The sequence below is a fragment of the Periplaneta americana genome, chromosome 16, assembly GCF_040183065.1.
Source record: "Periplaneta americana isolate PAMFEO1 chromosome 16, P.americana_PAMFEO1_priV1, whole genome shotgun sequence".
NCBI lineage: Eukaryota > Metazoa > Arthropoda > Insecta > Blattodea > Blattidae > Periplaneta > Periplaneta americana.
Window position 1 is genome coordinate 120471924 of NC_091132.1, and position 23686 is coordinate 120495609.

A 23686-nucleotide genomic window follows, 5' to 3' on the forward strand; every position below is an offset into this window, starting at 1 on the left:
AACCATAAGGCTACATATAGAAAAACTCTGTGCAATCCACCAAGCGCAGACTTCACTTGTTGACATGTTTCGGCCTGCTATTGGCCATCAATTTAAATAGGCGAGTTTTGAAAAACGATAATCAAATCTTTTATCGGACATCCAGAACAGACAGGTTGGGATTTTTGACACATACCTTTGTATGTTTTTCTAATGCCACTCAAGTTGCTGCTTGTTCTTTTAGAATTTTCAATTACATGTTAATATCAACCTATCTACAACAATGGATGTCCGACACTATATAAAAGTTGTTATCAGCGTTGAAAACGGCTTTCTGGCACCTTTTCGTTGCATTTTTCATCATGGAAGCGAAATATGTGTGAATAACTATTTATTAAATATACTTTTTCTTTGAATTCCTCTTAGATCTTGAAAGTCTTAGTTTGACGAAAAGAAGGTTAAAAAGACAAAATTCCAATGCAGTGAACAATAATCATATCCCCGTCCACTATAAAATATTCTACACAACTACCGCCTTTTTCTCCAGAAAAAAAGTACTGGTTATTATTATTATTATTATTATTATTATTATTATTATTATTATTATTATTATTATTATTATTATCACTATTAAAATCAAATAAGTGTGTCGCGATATCGAGGACATTCAGTAAAGTCTGTCGTCAGTCAAAAAAAGGCTGGGATCCACTGACTTATGCAATAGCTCGGGATAGTGCAACCGCGTTATGTTTTCTGTTAGAGATGGGGCAGAACATAAGGTTTAGAAGTTACAGATACCGTGCGTTCTTCAGTCGGGTTTTCTTCATGAAGTCAGTGACTGTTTTAAATTGTTACTGAGAACTGAATCTAAACCTGCTCTTAAGGAATTCATAGATCAAGGTTGTTGTTTGTGTTTTGTCAACTGTCCGACATGTCTGACCCTCACAATTGATACCAAAAAGCACCACTTATGAGGCAACTAGGCCAGGAGATATCACAGAGTGCAGAATAACCATGATTTTTCTCCAGGACAACTCTTAATTTATGCTGCACTTTTTATAGAGATGTTACTAATTTCAAATACTTCCTCTACTAACTTTAGGGCATCTCACATTGCAATGTTTGTTGATTTCAGATGACTTTATAACAATTAGATAACTACTACTATTTGTTAAAAATTGTTCGACTTGGGCAGTGGCGTACGCAGAATTTTGTCAATTGTTTACAATTTACATTATAGTATTTTAAATGTTGTGTATTATTATTATTATTATTATTATTATTACTATGTTATGGTATATTTCAGTGGTATTTGGGTAAAGGGAGATAAGTTATAAAACGAGTTTTCAGTTAAATGAATTATTGAACATCGAACCCTTATTGCAAATAATTTTCTGCACAGATAAAACACATCAATACTAGTATTCTTTTGTTTTTTGCACCCACTTGTAGAATTTAACTTGCGTATTCCCCTGGGAAACAAAACTCCATTTGCACAAAAATATTACTTATACCCCTTTACCCGAACACCACAGAATTATTAATATCGTACTATGTTCTAGAACATATTCATGAATGTAATGAAACCTTTGAAACTTAATTTTTTCACAGGCATTCCATTTTAACAAATTTTAACTTGTATAATAAAAATGCTTGTGTCATTATTGCGCATACATAATAATAATAATAATAATAATAACAATAAAAATAATAATAATAATAATAATTATTATTATTATTATTATTATTATTATTATTATTATTATTATTATTATATATAGAGGGTATTTCCGGGCAAGTGTTACAAACTTTCAGGGATGATGGCGAAGGGCACATGTATCAATTTGAGATAAGGAACCCTGGTCCGGAAATGACCGAGTCGAAAGTTACAAGCAAAAATGGTTGTGAAATAATGTTATTCCTCTGTACACCTTATTTATGTGTATTTATCTGTACATATTACACATACTGTATTCATCTGACGTTGTTTATGTTGTCTACTTACAGTATTCCGTTCAGTGCGTTGTCTGAGGGGTGGGGATAGGAAACTACACTAAAGAAATGCAGATAGCGTAATGTGTAACGGACATGGTCGGTCCTGATATGCACGTCTGTAGACAGCAGTGTATGTGTACAAGTTGCAGTGTCCAGTCGATCAGTCCTAGTGAAATGGAGGAGTACACGAGAGCGGAATAAGGAGACCTGATTTCCGAATATGGATGAACCAATGGGAACAGTAGACAAGCTCACAGATTGTATCGGGCTAAGTACCCACGTAGGAGACATCCGGCCCATACCATCTTTCCACGATTGTTCCAAAGGTTAAGGGAAGGAGGGCACATGATGCGAAATCACAATTCCATTTCCACACAACTTTTTTTGCTTATAACTTTCGACTCGGTCATTTTCGGACCATGGGTCCTTATCTCAAATTGATACATGTGTCCTTCCCCATCATCCCTGAAAGTTTGTAACACCGGGCCGGAAACATCATATAGTGAACAGTTATTTGTGATAGGTAATACACTTTACTTTACATAACAGGAACATCTATGGAAACAATCAAATATATATTGAAATAGGCTATATGTAAGAGTTTCAGAAATTAATATTTTCAGCTTTAGAATGCGGGATATTAGCAGATACCATATTTTCACATAATTATTGAATTAATTCAGATTGTGTAGCTGAAAATGCTTCTTCACTCTCTATGCGTGCTGAAAATTAACATTTTCCCGGTGTTTTATAATTGCTATTGCGATTTAACTCTTGACACTTTAACCCCTTAAATTCTCTCTTACCCAAATTTCAGAGTATTTTTTTTTCCTTTTACTGTAGTGTGAAATGTTAACTTCTAAGTTCCTCTATAAGCACATTCAATTTGGAAATACGTGACGCTCGTTCCATCTTGATAACTGCACTATACGTAAGATATCTAACTTCAATCGGAAACTACCACACTGTTCGTTTAGGACAGAAGTGGGCAAGATGTAAGGAGCGATTGATGCAGGCTGCATGACAACAAAATGGCAAGGTGGGGAGAACAATAAATACATTACTGATATCTACTATTGGTTGGGTGGGGGGGGGGGGGTGTAGCCTGACTTCACGGCGATCTCACAGTTTGTTTTGTGTTGCAGCACACATTTTGCCCGCATATGGTTTAGAAAGACACTTCAGTACTGCTATTGAAAAAAGACTGTACACCAGGGATGAGACGATATTAGCTCTCAATCGCGGTAGAAGAGCTCGACCTTGATCACGAGCGCATAGCGCATCCACTACATAGCGTCGCAACGTAGACACAGGGATGTACATGCACATGCAGCGAATAAAAGGCAGTCATTATTATAAAAACTTGCGTTACTAAATTTCAGGCTATGCAATAATTATTTAATATACATGTACAGTACATATATAACAAAGCACAAAGGAAAGGGATTTTAAGAACAAAAAGAGAAGGAAAAAAGTTAATTGTTTGTAAATATTTTCTTGTTAAAAGCAGTTGTTTATTATGTAAATACTTCACTTCATTAATTAGCAGGGTCTAATAGCGTCTGCCTGCTCGATGTGTGTGATCTGTAAGCACTTTTGAACATTTGTTTAGAAAATAATGGCAATAAGATTGAAATAAAGTATATTGATAATGTGATTGTGAAAATGTAGTCCATACTCTCCAATCATGATTATGTAATGAGTTTTCTTAGACTGATTTGTGAGATGCACATACTGAGGAAAAGCAAATTAATTAAATTATGCCATTGAAGACCCATCGTAATTTTTGGGGTCAATAATTTACGGGGACAGATATGAATTTTAAAACTTTCACAATTTCCATCTAAAATTTGTGAAATTTAAACAACATAAACAGATCTAAAATACTATCATTTGTATAAAAATTTGGTGCTATTAGATCTAATAGTTTTTAAATTATACTTTTTTTTAAATATATTTTATATTGACATCATTAAAAGAGCTCTTTGTGTAAAAGTTTTCAATATTTTTAGTTCATATTTGCTAAAAATCTTGAATATAGTTATGGAAATAAAAATTAATTAGCTTTTTGAGCTCAGTCTAAATAGAGAGACATAGTAAATTTTTTATTTTATGAATTTACCGTCACAGTATATTTAATCCAAGTGCAATATGAATATTCCCCGAAGGAACTTAATATTAATGGGCCTATTTCATACAAATGCTAATTAAATTTTATTTATCAACATTTAGTTGACCTCTTTGAGAAATTTCAGACCAATATGACAATAACTGTTGTGCAAGGAGATTTTTTATGCAATAAACTACTGTACTTAAAATGTTAAGTCGAGAAAACAGCATTAAAAGGACAAAAAAAAAAAAAACATTTCTCTCAACCCACGCACTGTATGTTTGGCCACAGTTGATATGGTTAGATCATTTAAAACAGTCTCAAATATAAAAACGATCATAAAAAACAAAAATTGTTAATTTTCATAACTTTTCAGCATTATTTCACCACAGTGTTCCCTTAAATAGTAGTTGCACCTGTGATATCTTGTCTGAAATCAATTTCTTTCTTCTCCAGAGTAATGTATATATCCGTGTTTGTGTTGTGTTTCGTACCGATGTTTGACATTTTTTACAAATAATATATATTTTTTACTTATTAAACACTGTACTTCACCGCCATGTTCATTATATAAAAACTGAACTTTCTACTTATCATTAAATCCGTATTGTAATCTTGCTTGCGATCTGTCATGGTCTGCAACGTTATATGTTCTGTACACCTTTCTTACTGCTACAGTAGCAGCAGAAAAGCGCTGAGCTTATGGAGAGAGCTTAAAAAAGCTCACGCTCGGAATTAATAGTATGCATCGCATCTCTGCTGTACACTCACAGTCTTACTAATAAACCGTGTATAGTTTTTATACGAGACTTATGCAGAGCTGAGACAGAAAACGTTACTAATAAAATGTGAATAAGCTATGGACGTATAAACAGGCTGTAACTATACAATGGGAATTGCTTTGCAGTAGTTATATACACGAAACCCCTTGTTTAAGCGTTGTATATAGGGAAAAAATGGCCGCCCCTTTAACAGCTGTTCATATCGACTGTCATTTTATGATGATGTTTACCTTGTAACCACAGAAGAACAAACCAAAGACCATAGAATTATTAGAATAATATTGCTGTAGCTTGTACTCTTTGACCAAAATATAGTGTGGTAATCGGTTAGAGCCAGTTGTACTATCGATATTTAACACGCCACACTAGAGCGCTCTAACGGATGCAATAGAGATCCTCAGATATTCTATTACCTTTCGTAATGAAGTAATGACGAAACTATGACGTAGCTATGTAACAGTTATGCTGTTATACACGACGTATGTAGTGATTATTAGTAAGGAATTTACACACGATTTATAAACGAGCTACTCATTGCATAAGTATAAGACAGTTAAACGTCTGTATATAGAGTTTTTATTAGTAAGACCGTCACTGTCTGTACCCTCCTTCCCCCCTGACATCATATATCTTAACTCGCATCATATCGCAGGGATATCATTTTAATTTTTACTAAAATTTTTAATATTAACCTGGCTATACCTATGGATTAATGGTTCAGAGCTGCTACCCCCTTCCACGACTGGAGTTCGATGATACTGGCATAAAATACAAACAAATCACTTTACTAGGTATAGGAGGGAAGAAAAGTAGTTCATCCATTTATGTAAACTAGGAGATACCGTAATTCTGAGTTTAATAATTTTCATTAGGTTTTTGTTTAATCAAAATACAGTACAGTATTAATAATCTATGTGTTTTTGCTCACGAACTGAGTTATCCATGCGAACGTATTCATTATGCAGTGTATATTACACTATATACAGCACATTAGCGTACAATAGCCTATAGAGAATGAAGTTAAATTAAAAAATAATCATAATATAGATATTTAAACACATTTTTGAAAATGGTGGTCGTTCATTTAGATAGAGGCTTCAGTTCTTTTGTACATATTATCGCACTATAGACTATTGCATCTAATTCCAATTACCAGTTTCGTCCTTCGTACTAGTATCTCATGTTGAAATAATTCTATACCTATTATATAAAAGAGTACCTTACGTACTGTAAATTCAATCGTCACCTCTGTCCGCACAGATAACATTACTCAGACATCTATCTACGGTCCGTCCAAGTGATTATGTCGCAGGATCGTAGAAAGGGGGGAAATCACGTGACAGTCAATTACTTTTATTTAAGATATCTTAAACAGTTTCGGGTGAGGGAAATCGGAATGCGGCGTAGGCAAATGGACGACAGTACCTGTGCGAAAATATGATTCAATATTGAAAGCTCTTTCGTCACTGGAAAACGCGAACGGGCTGTTCCATGTGAAATCGGACAAAATTTCAGAAAATTTGACCTCGCATTTTTTAAAAAAAGCGCTGCTTCTGTCATTGAAAGGCCTTCACTGGACAAGCCTAATGGTGAATTAAAATATCCCCAACTAGAATTACTTTTCATTTTATAGAGCGTCATACTGTATTTATCGTACTTTCATAAAATTCTTAGCTTTGGAAGAACATTGCTCAGAGACATTTAGTGGTAGAATTTTCAACGACATGTCTTTTTAAAGCAGACTCAGAGAGTAATATAATGATTTTGGAGGGTTTTTTTTTTAATTCTTATTCACTTGACTAGGCAGATTTATTTATTTTCCTTTTTTTCTTGACGAAATAGCTCAAACATAAAAATACGACAATATGGACGACTTAATATAGAATAAAACATAGTTTACAGATCCGAAATTTTCTTTGGGTAAGGGTGGAAAAAAAAATAAAGAAAAGAATTCTCATCGTGGATTTCTTCGCCTCGCGGCTCCATCCCACAGCAAGCTGAGCGTGCGTAGTTGGCCAACGCTAGCAGCTCGTAAGTTCCGTCATGCGAGTAGTTCACGCATTTGAAAACAACTCGAAATGAAAGATGTATTTCTCTGAATACTAAAATAATTACATAATGACTACACTAACCTGTTACTGTTTACTGATGGTTACTTCAACACTATCGGCAGCATGGCAGAAAAGTTTCATTAGAAGCACCGGTAATATCCATAGGGGATGGTCTAGTCTTGTATAATTGCAAGGAACAAGTTTTACACATTCTCACAGAGTTTTTTTTTTTAAGTTAATGGGAATGTTAAACTTTTCCAATATCCGATTTGGCACTACCTTCAACTTTTCTGTGGTCCTTTTTCTACGTAATCGTCGGAAGGGGTTGAAGCAGCGATCTGTCCTAAAACGATTTTCCATTTTGGGCACCCTATAAAAAAGGATTTGACTTTTCAGTACTGATAATGTGCACATGTATTTTTGTAACGCGATTCTGTAATAGCATGATTGATATCTAGAAGTCTTGCTTTTAAGGCAATACGTAATCATTATCTTACCTTAATACGAGTATAGTAGTTTTTGTTCAATTTTCTGCAACACAATAAAAGAAAACTTTCAAACACTGGAAATGAATATCTACTGTCACCCTGTAATAATACAGTATATGCAGAAGACTGGCTGGTGGATCACGTATTCGTCTAATTCCTTGTGTTGTGACTACACACGAGCTGTTTCAAGGCCAGCTGATAAGAACATTCTGGTTCCTCTCACATCGCCGCATGACGCTGCAGGGAGCGCGTATTTTTATAGCGAGATTTGAAATATTTATTTTAAGGCTTTTCATTTAAAATAGCTTTTTAAAAAAAATTGTATGATTTTTGTCTCAACAATAACTAATATTATAGTATTTTATATCCATACTTTTTTGGTGGTAACAAGTTATAAATCACAAAAAACAGTATATCCATAATTTCCACAAACAATAAAATATATGTGTTATACCCCATTAATACACTTAAATGTGCACTACAAAATTAGCTATAGCTTAATTTTTTATTTCGAAGCCAGGCGTAGTAGTACGTGTTTAAAGTAAGAAGAAAATACAAAATACGCTAAATTTTAAGGAATTTTATCTGAAAAACTACTGGGCTAAGGAAAGCCAAAATTTGTACATTTACTAGTTCCCATATACTAAACGTCTGTACGAATTTTCAGACAATTCTGACATGTCATGGTATTTCGTTGTCCGATTTCATATGAAATAGCCCGAACATATTTCTGGAACGTACTATACTCACTAACTCAATACTGTTTGCGTTTACTATGACCTTAAGGCGACTTTGACTGTATACGCTTGGTACTGTGAGGAGAACAGTTGGAAGTTTACTAGTAGAGGGTGTGGGAGTGAAGTACATTAAAAAAGTCAGGTACAATAAAAATTGAAGTAAAAATAAAATGATGTCCCTGTTTCTTGTTTACAAAGGAATTCTTCCATCTCTGGGTCAATGATGAAATTCGAAGTATCCTGCATTAGAAAAGAAATGTTAATGATATGTCTTCTACAAACCTGCTGTCCGACTCATTTTGCGAAATTTCAAAATTGAAAGACTGGCCCACCTGGACTTACCTACTCATTTACATTCACGTCTCCGAAGGCTTATTAGTATAAGCAATATAACGAATTCCTGCGCTAGCGTTTGGATGACATCGCGGAAGGTGAGCGAATGTAGGCCGGGAACGGACCGGCCGAATAGCGGCGAACAACTTCGACTACCCGCCGGCCACACACAAGTTCAAAGCAACCATCGCTCTGGGCTACACCTCGCTCAGAATGCGTGCGGTTGTGTTTTGTCAACTGGATCAGGACCGAGTGACCATAGATTCCTCCCTTCAATTATCCGGAAGCAACTACGCCCAGCTGCATGTCTGCTAGCTGACCATTTCTTACCAATAGGACAGGGATTCAATCGATAAAGTAGCTGAGGAGATTTTCGCCGTATTTCGGGTTCCTCTATCGTCATTACACCATTGCTCCATTAACGTCATGTAATCATGTCTGTGTAGCTCCTGCAGAACTAAAGAAGCGTTAACTGACCTACTTTTATCGTTTCATCAACTATATGTATTTAATTTATTTAACTAGCTAGCTAGCGAGTACAAATTACATTTATAAAACAAAAATGTTTCTAGACACTACCGTAACAGCAAGGTTCGTGTACGGTGTGGTCTTAGTCAATAATAAAACATAAAATTTACAAGGACAGTTTACTAAATACAGTAAGTAACTTAATTCAAACCAATAAATACAACACAAGAGCAAGAATAAAGAAGAAAGAGAAAGAGAGAGAAAATACATATTTAATATAAATTGACAATCCGACAGAAGCCAGTGATATTCAATAAAAACATGAATATAGTCGACAGAAATGAAAGGGGAAAAATACATTTGTTAATATTATATCGGCCTATAATGGATAATTTTACAAATTTCTTTTTTAAAAGCTTCAATTTTAAAATATTTCAAGTTTGGAAAATGGTTTGTAATTTTATTATAAAGTCTTGGGCCGAAACTAGCACCATTTTTAAGAGCTGCACTTGTATGACATTTAGGCTCAATTAATGGGAAAGTAGACTTTTGTCTTCGAGTACGATATTCATGTCGATTAGATTTATGTTTTATTTGATTTCTGTGGTAGTAAGTTAGTTAGTAAACTATATTTATAATTTCTTCAATAGTTAATACATTAAAATCTGTATAAATTAAATTTGTTGAGTAATCCATTTTTTTGGTCAGCCAAATTTTTATTAATCTTCAGTGTAATAAAATTAATGGATTAAGAACAGATGATGCTACTCCACCCAATTTATTATACCATATTGTATTAATGATTGTACCGAAGCTAAAAATATGATTCTCAATGCCTTCTTAGTGATAAAATTTCGAAGTATTCAATGATTACTTTAGTTTATAGGATAGGTACATAAAAGAATTACGACTACATTTATCAACTCACATCCTCTGACTAGTCTCTGCAGATTAAAAGGGATATTAAACGAGGAATTACGGTTAAACTTATCAATTCATGCATCGCCTCTATATATTTACTGATGTGAAAAGTAACGTCAAAATAAAAGTTACAATTGAGAGGTTCGGGAGTAAAACATGGTAAGTGACGTTTTAGTGTTTTGAAGTTGTTACGTAATTAAACATTTATATAATATGCAACAGTTTGTATAATTATAGTTGGCGCCAGGGATTTTGGCAGATGGATTTCGTTATTGTGAACTCGAGAGAGAGTTCCTCACCGCTGCAAAATCGGCTGTTATCTCTGTCGCAGTGGAATTGGTAGGACATAAGAGTAAACATGCAAGCCCGAGTATTCTATTGGACTCTGGACAGTCACCTCCAAAAACTAAACAAATGTTACAGTAGTCTATATGTGTCTTTGGTATTCCCAAGAAACTAGTTCGATTAATTAAAATGTGTCTCAATGAAACTTACAGCACAGTCCCGATAGGCCAGTTTCTATCTGATGCTTTTCCAATTCACTGTGGGCTAAAGCAGGGAGATGTACTATCACCTTTAATTTTTAACTTTGCTCTAGAATATGTCATTAGGAAAGTTCAAGATAACAGAGAGGGTTTGGAATTGAATGGGTTACATCAGCTTCTTGTCTATGCGGGTGACGTGAATATGTTAGGAAAAATTCCACAAACGATTAGGGAAAACACGGAAATTTTAATTGAAGCAAGTAAAGCGATAGGTTTGGAAGTAAATCCCGAAAAAACACAGTATATGATTATGTCTCGTGACCAGAATATTGTACGAAATGGAAATATAATCTGTTATATATTATATATATATATATATATATATATATATATATATATATATATATATACATACAGGGACATCATTTTATTTTTACTTCAATTTTTATTGTACCTGAGTTTTTTAATGTACTTCACTCCCACCCCTTCTACTAACGAAGTTCCAACTGTCCTCCAGACAGAATCAAGGCTGCATATAGTAAACAGCACCGAGTTAGTAAGTATAGTACGTTCCAGAAATATGTTCGCCGTTTTCCAGTGACGAAAGAGCTTTCAATATTGAACCATATTTTCGCACAGGTACTGTCCGTTTGCCTACGTCGCATCCCGATTTCCCCCACCTGCTTCTGCACGCCCCTCTGTAAAAGCTGGGCTGTCTCAGCTCTTTTCTGAAAAGATTAATTTCTGTTAGGAATTGGACGTTTACGTAATATTATACAACTGTTTAAAATGACTTAAATAAAAGGGCCTCGTTAAGTAATTAACTATCACGTGATTTTCCCCCTTTCTACGATCCTGCGGCATAACCACTTGGACGGACAGTAGATAGCATGTCTGAGTCATTTTATCTGTGCGGGTCGGGCAGAAGTGAAGATTGAGTTTACAGTACGTAAGATACTCTTTTATAGAGGTGGTACAGAATTATTTCAAGATGAGTTACTAGTACGAAGGACGAAACTGGTAATTGGAATTAGGTACAATAGTCTATAGTGCGATAATATTCACAAAAGAACTGAAGCCTGTATCGAAATGAACGGCCACCATTTTCAAAAATGTGTTTAAATATCCATATTACGATTATTTTTCAATTTAACTTCATTCTCTATAATGTACGCTAATGTGCTGTAGACAGTATAATATACACTGCATAATGAATACGTCCGCATGGATAACTCAGTTCGTGAGTAAAAACACTTATTGTTAATACAGTACTGTATTTTGATTAAATAAAAACCTAATGAAGATTATCGAACTCAAAATTGCGATATTTCCTAGTTTACGTAAATGGATGAACTACTTTTCTTCTCTCCTATACCTAGTAAAGTGATTTGTTTGTGTTTTACGCCAGTATCATCGAACTCCAGTCGCGGAAGGGGGTAGCGAACGGTGTTTCCGGTTCTCTAAAGGTATAGACAGGTTAATATTAAAAATGTTAGTAAAAATAAAATGATGTCCCTGTATATATATATATATATATATATATATATATATGTATGTATATGGAAATATGTTAACCCTTAGTCAATAGATGAGACTGAGTTTTACGAAATACCAACATTAAGAGATGGAAAATGGGAGGCAGTAATGATCAAAATAATTATACCGATTTATTTTGTTTAACCAGCAGACGTGCAGCCTTTAAGTTTAAAACAAAGATTCACTCATAACATTGGATTAGACTATTCATCTCATCTTTCAGAATTGTTTCTAAAATATATAAGGAAAGTAAAAAACTTCAATTTGATGTAGGCTACTCCCTTCAAATAACTTCAGGTTTTTTTTTTTTTTTTTTACTTCCGAGCAGAGAGGCGAGAGAAAGGAGGTGACGATTTTAAAAATTCACTAAAGTATATTTAACTAGAGACGTAAAATTTAAAATGAAGCTTACTCTCTACAATATTGGTTAAACATTCTTAGATTTTTTTTAAATACCATCTCCTGGGGTAATGATAAAAAGGCAGACGGGAGTGAGAAATCTGATGTTATCCGATCTCGATGAAAGTCGATATCTGGGGAACTTTGCGATCACAGAATACGAATAAGGTATTATTTTGTCCGACTTTGTCCCTAAAGTGGTGGAGTGGGACAAAATGGGTGAAAAATTAAATTAGATATCTTAGAGGTTTTCGAGACGAAAATTACGAATAATATAATTTGTGCGAATTCAATATGGCAGTTTCAGTACTAGGAATTATATTTTAAAAAATGAAACATCGGATACCGAAAATATACATAAGCACAGGTAACACATGTACAGTATTTAAGGGGGGTATGTAACACCTTTCGATAGTAGGCCTATACATTTAGTAAAATCCGAAGTGTAATTTCTACATATTCTGAATGAATTGTGTGCTGGAATTTAGTATAGTCATCAGCCAATACCTCTATACATATACATTGCGGAGAGATTTTGGATTTAACCCAGGCGTATTGGTACGCAATCTAGTGATTATAAGTTACACACCACCACCTCACCATTTCTGATCCCGCCGGGACTCGAACCCGGGTCGGCTAGTCTGAAGACAGACACGCTACCACAGAGCTAACTTCGCAGATTTAAAATCAATAGTTATCTACGCTGCAATGGAGTAAGTAGTTGTTCCCAGTCGAGGACGAGTTTGCAATTAAGTCCGAGAACGGTAAAATCTACTTACATCCCGAATTGCATATAATCTACGTAAAAATATTATATTTTCAAAAATTAGCTTGGGTTTACATTTCTGTTAATATCAGTGAACGCATATGAGTATTCTTTTGTTTTATTCAAAAAGATTGGTTCAGATTTACATATTATGTTAATATTAGTGAACGCGTTTCAGTAGTTTTTTGTTTTATTACAATGCATGTTGCTATATAAATTGTAAACATAGAGAAGTGTGACAGACATTTTGAAAATTATATTGTAGTTATTAAAAATGATTTCAGTTGATGCTGAAGAAGCATCAAGGGCTGCTTGTGATTCTTTACTGCCGTAGAAATAAAGAAAAACGATATGAACGTTCGTACATGATATTAAGGAATGGTGTGGTGTTAAGGAGACAATTATTTGCGAAACCTCTTTGTTAGCATATTTCTTTGAAAAGTCGGAAATAGTGAACTCACCGACTAGTTTGTGGTGTGAACATTCTATGTTAAAGACAACTCTTTTTATTGAGCATAATATTGACATATAAAATGATAATATCCATGTAAATGTCGTAACCAATATTATTAATAGATGTGATAATTGCAATTGTGTCCATAAATTTCAGTTGCGACTAAAGAGGGAATGAATGTATCTTGGCGTTTGTTTTTATTTAGTCTACCTCCCTAGAGTAGAAGTGGGAAAAATAATTTAATTCTGACGTAATAATTGACCTAAGTATTTTGTCGTTAATTGAATTTATGCTCGAACTTTCTTTTCTTAATTGGTACTTTACTATTACTACTATAACATCATTTGCGTGACCGTTACGTAGCCAGATATCCGAAAATGACTGTAGCCTACATGAGAAGCTTAATTTCTATAAGGTAAATTACATTATATTGAAAAGGATAGAGTGACATAAGTGTTCATATGTATTGTCGAACTACATACCTACAGGAAGGACAAAAGTAGGCGTCCTAGGGGATCTCTGAAAAGACAAAACAAACATTTATTAAATTATTATAACTCAAAAAGGCGTGTCATATACTAATACTACTACTAACATCACTACTACCACAACCACCACCACCACCACTTCCATGTTTTCATTGCTTTAAAATACTCGTCTTTAAGATGGAATAGTAATCATTGATCGACTGTAGAGCAGTGTGATGATATATGGGGTTTTAGACTTTTACGATGAATGTGATCAACTACAGACTTCATGGCATTCCAATCCTGTAACTGTAACTTAACATTTACAATGTTTCTGAATTACTGTACACGGAGGCCACAAAGTCCCGTTACCCCCTATAATAACCAGCATAAACCCCTAAAATTAAGGAAATGAAATGAACAACAGTTCTTTAGAGGAGTTTTCTTGAGATATGAACCATTATTTTCCAAAGGATCGGTCTGTGTACCATCATTCTCATGGCAAAGGACAATACGCCACCTGCCCATTATGCCATCGCAGTACGAGAATAACTTAATTGTTGATGTTGTCAACGTCTTAACTCTTAATGAAGCTGTTCCTGGGCGTTGGGTTGGTCGTGGTTCTCCTGCGCTGCCGGCACCACTTGCCTGGCCACCACGAAGCCCAGACCTCACCACATGTGCTAATTCCCTATTGGGGGTTCATAAAGGTTATCGTTTCACAAAACCGTTACAATACCACTGACGAACTGAAAAAATGCTGTGAAACAAGCTTTCACTCAAGTTACACCAGCAATGCTCCGAAAACTGTCGCACACAACCTGGTGGCGTATTACCCTTTGCCATGAGAATGATGGTACACAGATTGATCCTTTGGATAAGTAATGGTTCATATCTCAAGAAAACTCTTCTAAAGAACTGGTGTTCACATTATTTCTTTAAGTTTAGGGGTTTATGTTTGTTATTATAGCGGGAAACGGGACTTCGTGGCCTTCCTGTACATACAGGTTCCATCATCATAGCAAATAGGTAGAACCTGAAGGGTAGTTTCCGTTGGGCTGGTTATTGATAGCTACTACAACAACAGAACAACGATGTTTTTCTATTGCTGGAGTCAAATAAGACACCCGCATAACATGCATTATGTCAATATATTGTAAAGCAGATGCACGTACGTAAAAGAGAACTATAAATAACTTACTCGGTATTAATAAAACTAATTAATCATATTAGTATTAGCATAGAGAAGAAAAATCCAGTCATGAAGTCTCAGAAATAAGTAGTTATTGTATTATTATAAATTTTTTTATTATTGTTATTATTATTATTATTATTATTATTATTATTTCACCGTGTCCTGGAACTTAACATTTACAACGTTTGCAACTACATAAACCTACACTAGGGCAGTTATTTTTATGGTCACGATGTATCAATCTTCAGCCAAAAGCAGGGAATTTCAGAAAATTCGGATTATGTTAATAACTGCTGACTGTAATTTTGTCTATAGTGACTGCTGTAATTCCAAAACTGGACCATATCCAAGTTTTATCATTATATGAAGTGATATTTCAGTTTCATATATTATTGAAAGGATTTTTATGATGATGATGATGATCACGATTATTATTATTATTATTATTATTATTATTATTATTATTATTATTATTATTATTATTATTATTTACGATTTCATTATGAAAACATATCATTATTCTTATTAAGTGTGAAAATTATTTTTGAATCTTAAAGTACTAAATTTTTCGACTCACTGTAGCGAATGTCATCAAGTATTGAAAAATTATTATAAATTCTATACCTTCATGATTAATAAATAAATGTTTTGTTAATTCTTGAAATAGGTTTTGTTCTATTCTTCGTATATTCCTCCTTATTTTATCTTAGCTCTAAAAATAAATTCCGTATCGAACCCTGAACTTTTTATAAGAGGCCATCTCCTTAGAACGGGTCATTAACGATGACACTATATACCATTACTGTTAGAAAACTTTGGGAGCGGCACATCTCTCTCTACCAGCCGTGGCGAGAACGTGACTCGTGAGACATTGTGGCTCGCAGTGATAATTGTGCATTTCGCTTGCTTCTAACCTCCGCCAACCCCACCCTCTCACTCACTAGAGTCAAACTCCGTTCCATTTGTATTTGTCTCTGACCTGCGAGTGGCATATGTCTCTCTCAAAACCATGTACGAAAGTTCCAAGTAGGATGGGAGGACGCATTTTTTTGCTGTCAATATGATGAGAATATTAAATGTATGATTTATTCACAAGTATTACGAGGAAAACGGTTGTATAACATAAAACGGCATTATACTACATGTTACTGATGAAAAAATTAAGGGCCGTATTCATAGACATTTTTAGCGCGGGCTTCCGGTGGATGATCAGCGTTTTTCGTATTCATAAACCAGTGTTAGCGATAGGATATGATTTGAATTATGTACTAGTGACCAGTGGATAGCCGGGGCTAGCTTAGTACGCTCGTAGCGTGCTGCGAAATGTCTATGAATAGCACCCTAAAAGATTAAGTGTTATTGTTGTTATCATCATCATCATCATCATCATCATCATCATCATCATCATCATCATCATCATCATCTCTATACGTCGACCCTTTTTCTGCAGATGTACGAATAATGCGGTTAGCTCTTCAATTTGAATTCACTGATTTACTATGTGATGTCAAATGAAAGCTAGATGTAAGGACTTGACAAATATTGGACTTTGCCAAAAAATAAATATCCGAAGCTTCGTTCTTTTGCTTGCTTTGTTGAAGCCATATTCGCTACAACTTACGTTTGTGAAAAATTATTTTCAACAATTAAAATAGTAAAAACCAAATTTAGATCACGACTGACAGACAAATACCTTCGTGATCAATTACGACTGGCAGTAAGTGACATAATTCCTATATTGAAACTTTGTCGCAGAGACATTCTGAAGACAGTTAATTTTAGGTTGTGATATTGTTCATTTATTGTTCATTTCTTTCTTCGTTACACGTACTAAACATTAGTTTGTAGCCATGTACTGATAAAATTATATTTAAGTGCATGACGTAAGGAAAATGAAAATCCGTTAATAAGTCAGACAGTTGCTTCACTTCCCCTTCGGGTGTCCGCCTCCCTCCATAGGTGCTATCCACGTTGCAGGTTACACAGTGGCTCGGCGCACGATTACATTTTCGCCACCGCTGCTCTATACTTAAATTTATCTTTCTCGTAAAGAAAAGCAATTGTCTTTTTGCTGCTACAAAAACAACAGTTTGTTCCAGTTGCTAATTCCCCGTGTAATGGCGTGTCAGAATTGATTGCGGCGCGAGCATAAGCGAATCTCAGACTAATATTGTGATTATGGAAGTAATTTTATATCCTAATAACAATATACTAAGACTTTGTCACCACCCACTTGCACAAAGGATTGTCTGAGTAGGCGTTATTTATGACGTGTAATAACAGAAGACTTCTGCCAATCCAATCATTTTATAACATAGTGACGTGCCCGTTTGTCTCCGTTTTACACACATAATAAAGTTAAATTACTAGTCTCCAAAACGTCTAACAACGAGTTACGAAGTGCAAAATTAATTTATGATGTTAACCTTCTTCTTTGCAATATAGTTTCAAACATTGATTGTTAATTTATAATTACGATGGTAATTTAGAACGCGATACTCTCCAATCCTATCGCCGTTTATAGCTGCTGGTTAGAGAGATTGCGAGGTAAAGGAATGCTACTGTTATTTGATGAAGGAATAGCAACTAATCAGGCACCGTGACTGCTATGTGTTCAGAAAGCTTTCGCCGCATGATTAATCATAAACAAGCAATTAGTTTAGAAACAGTAATTGTTATAGAAAGCTATTAAAAATGAGATTTCATTTCAAACGAAAGAAAAAAGGATATTAACACAAATACGATTATGTAGTTATCATCGTATTTCATAATGTTATTTATATTAGAAATATTTATTTTTCAGTCACTGACTTTACTGTAATATTTGTAAGGTACAAAACCTTTACATTACATGTTTTAAAAATCGTATGAACGACTATGCCAACATCATCTGATACGACATTCACTCTAGCAATATCATTAGTATCTACAAATACAATACATATTAAATAGCACACAGAATAATAAACCATACTAAAACCAACATTATATACAGATGTTATTCTTGTGTGACTGCCCTTATTATCAAATAGTCAAAAGTACACATGTAAATTACAATATATGTATATGTGTTTGCAAGTCTTCAGACCTTTCTGAAAATCAATCAAAAATGAATTGCAAAATATAATTTTATTTGTTTTAAAATGTTTTAATACCTTGATAAAGCAACAAAATGTAAAATAATTATCTAGTTTCTCGGATAGTTTTCTCAGATGAATCAACACTCTACTTAAGCGACAAGTGAATAGCCACAACGTGCGTATCTAGGGCTCTGAAAACTCACAACAAATCATAGAACACGAACGAGATTCACCAAAAATTCTACACGATTTTTCAGGGAAACGTGTATGAAAATTCTTCGTTGCAGAGACTATAGTAACTAGCAGAGTGCTGCATTGGAGTTAAATCGCTCGCTTGAACTCGGTCGAATGTCGCACCCTCGAGTGAGATACGATCGTCGTGATACGCTCGTAATAAATAGAAGCACAGTACAAGGTCATCTCACCGACATGTCTTATCTTGTATGGAAGGGGACAGATAAGATACACATATGTTTTGCTCACACGGTAAAAATAAGGCTTTATTTTCTACGTTTAATGGAACAGTCAATGGAACGAATCAAAACTGGAACATGAAGTTATAAATAAAATAGTATGAAAAACTTCGATATACAGTTATTAGTCCTAATATTAATAATTATTCAATATTTGATTTACCACATATATAATATGATAGGTCCATACATAGTGTTCCGCCTATATACTGCGACAATGTAGAAACGTTTTACAAAATATTATTGATATAGCAGTAGATTAATAACAATATTAGTACAGAGCTAACGTCACAGAAAATATAATAAAACGAATAATCATGCTGCACAACTGTTATAGACGCAAAGACTGATACACTAATTATTAGAGATTATTATTATTATTATTATTATTATTATTATTATTATTACTATAAAACTTGATACAGTTCTTGCATTATCGTGATTGTGTTCTCCGTTTATAATAATTGCATTTACATCCAATAACATCTATCGGATGTGGCAAAAACAAAATCACTCCTATGTGGGGGGGGGGGAACATTTACCTACAACATTTATATTACATTTTAAAGCAAGTTTTGTAGTTGTACTATGGAGAGGTTAGTTAAACACTGCAAAGTTTTGAAATGATAAATATCTATGATGTTACTACACAGTTCATCACTGTAACAAGAACGAATGTCTAACGCTCGGCTTATACCGTTCGAGGATTTATCGCTCGTGACAATTTTACCCATCATGTATGTGCACTACCTATCGTATTATGCTATGAAATACTTGGCGCTCGAGCGAAAACGTCCGATGCAGACCTCTGGTAATTAGAGTCCCCAATCTTCACATGTTAAAAATTGTTACAACTACACAATAATTCCGATGACTCCATTTTCCACCAAGACGACGACCCAACCCATTTTCATCGCAATAATTTCTTAATGAAGTTCCCTCACTTGCCTGGCTTGGACGCATATATATATTATCTTCCTCTATGCCGCTGGCCGCCTCGATTTCTGGACCTAACGCAGTGCGATTTCTTTCTGTGGGGTTCTGAAGGTCATAATCTACGAGACACGCCGAACCGTAGATTTCCAAGACTTGAAGAATAGAATTATAGTACTTATGGAAGGAATAACAGGGGACAGGGTCGAGCGTAGGACTAATTTTCCTATCGCTTGGATGCATCTAGTGTTAACAGGAGATGCACACATGGAAGTTCTGTAAAATTAAATTTGGAGAGTTTCTCTTCATCTTTTTATACCGCATTCTCTCATCTATACTAATGTTTGTGTTATTAATAGAGACCGAATTTTTATGTAATATCAAGGTGTGAAATATGTATATATTTATGTAAGAAAAATAAGCTGAATATGTACCAACATATGTAAAATCATGAAAATATTTAATATCAATATCTGGTAGGTATAGGATAGGTAAGACTCTCCAGTTGTGATTTCATAGAGCTCCCGACTTTTTTTACCGCACACTTGACACATTACTATTTTTCCAGCTGTAGTGAAAGCTTCGTCCATCGCAATACATGATTTTAATTTTGTCGTTAGGGTTGAAGATACAGGGGCCATTTTAGTTAGTTAAAAGCAGTAGATAAACTCACTTGCACTTTATACTGTAAGTACTAAAACTAGAGAACTGAGTGAAATGAATGACACAACAGTACTGCAAACACTGTTTCGCTTTACTGTATTAGGAGAATATAAGAGGATATGTGGGACACAAGCATTTTAGCTGCCCCCTGTAAGAAACAAAGTACCTACTAAAATCTCAAACTATAGGCATTTACAAACTGTTGTTTGAAAAGTGACATTCCTGTCTCATTCAGAAGGGTAGGATTATTCCAACCTCAAGGTTATAATTGCTCGGAAAATCCCATTTCCGTATAGATATACTAAATTTAAAGTAAAGAGGTCTAGCAATAACCTGAAAAGCTGTTTATTTTAATATTTCAACATCTTTCCAGTTTGTTTCTTTACTTCAGATTCTTTTCAAAAGTCGGCTACTTTATTGCGGCTCATGCCAGACTTGACACGAGTTTTCCCTGGAAGGATTAGGAAGAGGGTAGGGAAGGTTACAAATTGCATGGGAACGGCTTCTTAAGACGTGTGCAGAACAATTATAGTTCGAGATAAATCATGTCGTCCTCGTCCCATTCCACCGCATGAAGGCAACGCTACTTTCTGAGTGATTTTTACAATACTGGGTAGTTGTATGAGAAAGGTTGCCTTTTGTTCACTCATATTTACAGTGGATGGTATGGGGTGAGTGCTTCTATTACTTTCTGGAACTAAGAATGTTATGTTTCGTCCCGAAACATATCCTTCCTTGGGTAGGTAAAAAGGCTTTTTAAATCTGTGTATTTCAAATCGTAAACTTCCCCAACAGAAGCTTTTTTTTTTTTTTCGAGAAGTAAAAATTAATAAAACTCACAAATATGTAGATTTATGTAATACCAAGCCATAATATGTAATGTGGGGTAAATATGTAAAAATATGTTAATATCAAATTTTAATAAATTAACGGTAATTACAAGATTCGCAAAGATTTGTTATTTATATACGGTTATGTTGAAAGGAATAAAATATGTAATTACATAAATATCCGGTCCCTAGTTATTAATGTTTCAAATGGGAATAATCTTATCAGTAATCCTGTACTAGTCAGGATGACTATGCAATAATTTATTTAAATCAAATAACAAGAAACAACATTGAATTAAACACATTATAAGCTTATTGCCCTCGTACCATCCTCCTTAGTCCAAGACTACCAATGTCTCCAGATCCAAATAGTACACAGTGTTTAGTGTAGACCTAAGGGTGGTTTCGCTGATTACACTGTTATTATTGAGGTTTGTGCTCACAGACTGATTTTATTACGTTAGAAAAATCGTTAATACACGAAAATGCTGAATTTCACTATTGAAAATTAATGTAACAGGCATGATGTTTTATTAGACTGACCAGAAAGTTGGCTTTCACTATTTATCCCTTCTTTGAGCGGGAAGAAGACAGTCGATGTCAGAGTGTGTGCACCAAAGAGCTGCAGAACAGGGCTTAGAACCGGTTTATATTCGATCGGTCTCAGAACAACCGGCGAGGTTGAGCATCCAACCGAATACTCTATCTTCAAACGGTTGTGTCTGATGTCTTGCTGGCTAGACAAAACCACAGATATATAGGACAGAACACCAAGCGCACTTCACAATACAGCAACTCTGATGACATTTTCTAACTACACAAATGGAGTAACAATTGAAGGAAATTTACTTTTCCTAATTTAAAAAAGTGTTAGCTTCAAATAGGATTATAATTGATTGGTACATTTATCTTCATAACTAGACAGCGGAAAAAAAGTCATTCGGATGTGAAGGTAACTGCAACGCGAGTAGTTTGTCTCGTCAGAGGGTTGTTGTTTACGTAAGCACAGTAGGCATACTAGAGGCGCGTGCAGATAAGAACTGTTTTCGAATCGGTGATTCAGAAGGTGCCTGATATTTTGTGTACTTTTCTATAAACCTTTAAAGTGAGGATTGACCAACGTTTTGAATTGAATATTGCTGCTTATCATCATTCGACACAAATCCCGGCGAAAATCATATTTCATGTTTGAGGCGGAATTTGAACTTGAACCCTTATTTTCTTCTAACATAGAGCAACATTTTTCATGTTTTTCTGTGTATTACATTGATGTTCGATCGATTGTTTTGTTAGGCCTATCTCTTTTAATGCATACTTACATAACCGACACTTAATTGTTTCACCAGTATCACTACTAAAAATGTGGATACCATATTTTTGTATTAAAGAATACACCCTATGTTTTTTAACATGTCTTCGGCATTATGATCACTTCACTGAACACAAATGAAGAATATGTTTACGTATCTCAATGTTCTCTGTTCACGTACGGACGAGGACTGACTGAGAACGCAGAGTGGCAGTTGTTTTCGGTGTTCGCGTAGTGCTCCCTGCGGACGGTACCCTGTTGTACCTACTTGGGATGCGTGCACACCTCATGCCATAGTCTGTGTGTACAGTACTTGTAAACCGTAAACATGACTTTTATTTGACTTTTTTCCGCTGTCTATTGATAACTAATATATAAATCAACTAATGGACACTGGTAACAACAAAGAAAATAAGCGTAATGCATAGACGAATCTGATATTATATAAACAATTACAAGACTAAAATAAATCACAATTACTTCAAAATATAAGAGCAAATAAATACACACTTACTACTGTGACGTTCATACTTTAAACTCAAAATACATATGCTACCTCTGAAAGAGTAGTTGTTAATACAGCCTATGTCTTTTAACTATTCTAAGTGGATGTATTATTATTTCAGTAATAAATAATTTTAAGGAGATAAAAATTATTAACAAAAATAAAAGCACTCGCAAGCTCTAATGATTGTAGCTTCATGATGTGTGCTGTTTCAATACCTGAATGAATGAATGAATGAATGAATGAATGAATGAATGAATGAATGAATGAATGAATGAATGAATGAATGAATGAATGAATGAATGAATGAATGAATGAATGAATGAATGAATGAATGAAAAAAAATATTATGTTTTATTTAACGATGCTCGCAACTGCAGAGGTTATATCATCGTCGCCGGATGTGCCGGAATTTTGTCCCGCAGAAGTTCTTTTATATGCCAGTAAATCTACTGGCATGAATGAATGAATTAATGAATGAATGAATGGGGAGAGAGGAGGAAATATCAATTGAACGGTACACGATGATAATCGCGTTCTTGCAATGATTCTTGGAACTCCTGGATGGCTCAGAATTATCCGTCTTTCATGATCCAGAGCCGCCCACCAGAGTGAGACTCGGACATTCGTTAAGGGGTTAGGTAAAGCCTACAGCAGTAAAATTTTGTAAATATCTAACTTTTTTTCTTCCATTACTGCATCTTGTACAATAATAAAAATTAGTATG

The 23686-nt window shown here is 34.5% G+C and overlaps 1 protein-coding gene across 3 annotated transcripts in view; it reads right to left on the reverse strand.

Moving 5' to 3' along the window:
- Window positions 1-23686, reverse strand: part of dy (dusky) — a 292387-nt gene that overhangs the window by 175160 nt on the left and 93541 nt on the right. For 2 of the 3 annotated variants that reach the window (XM_069812942.1, XM_069812943.1), the window contains exon 2: window positions 13987-14023. The gene's annotated coding sequence lies outside the window, so the exon portion shown is untranslated. The remainder of the gene's footprint in view (window positions 1-13986; window positions 14024-23686) is intronic. The other variant, XM_069812944.1, reaches the window with a different exon arrangement.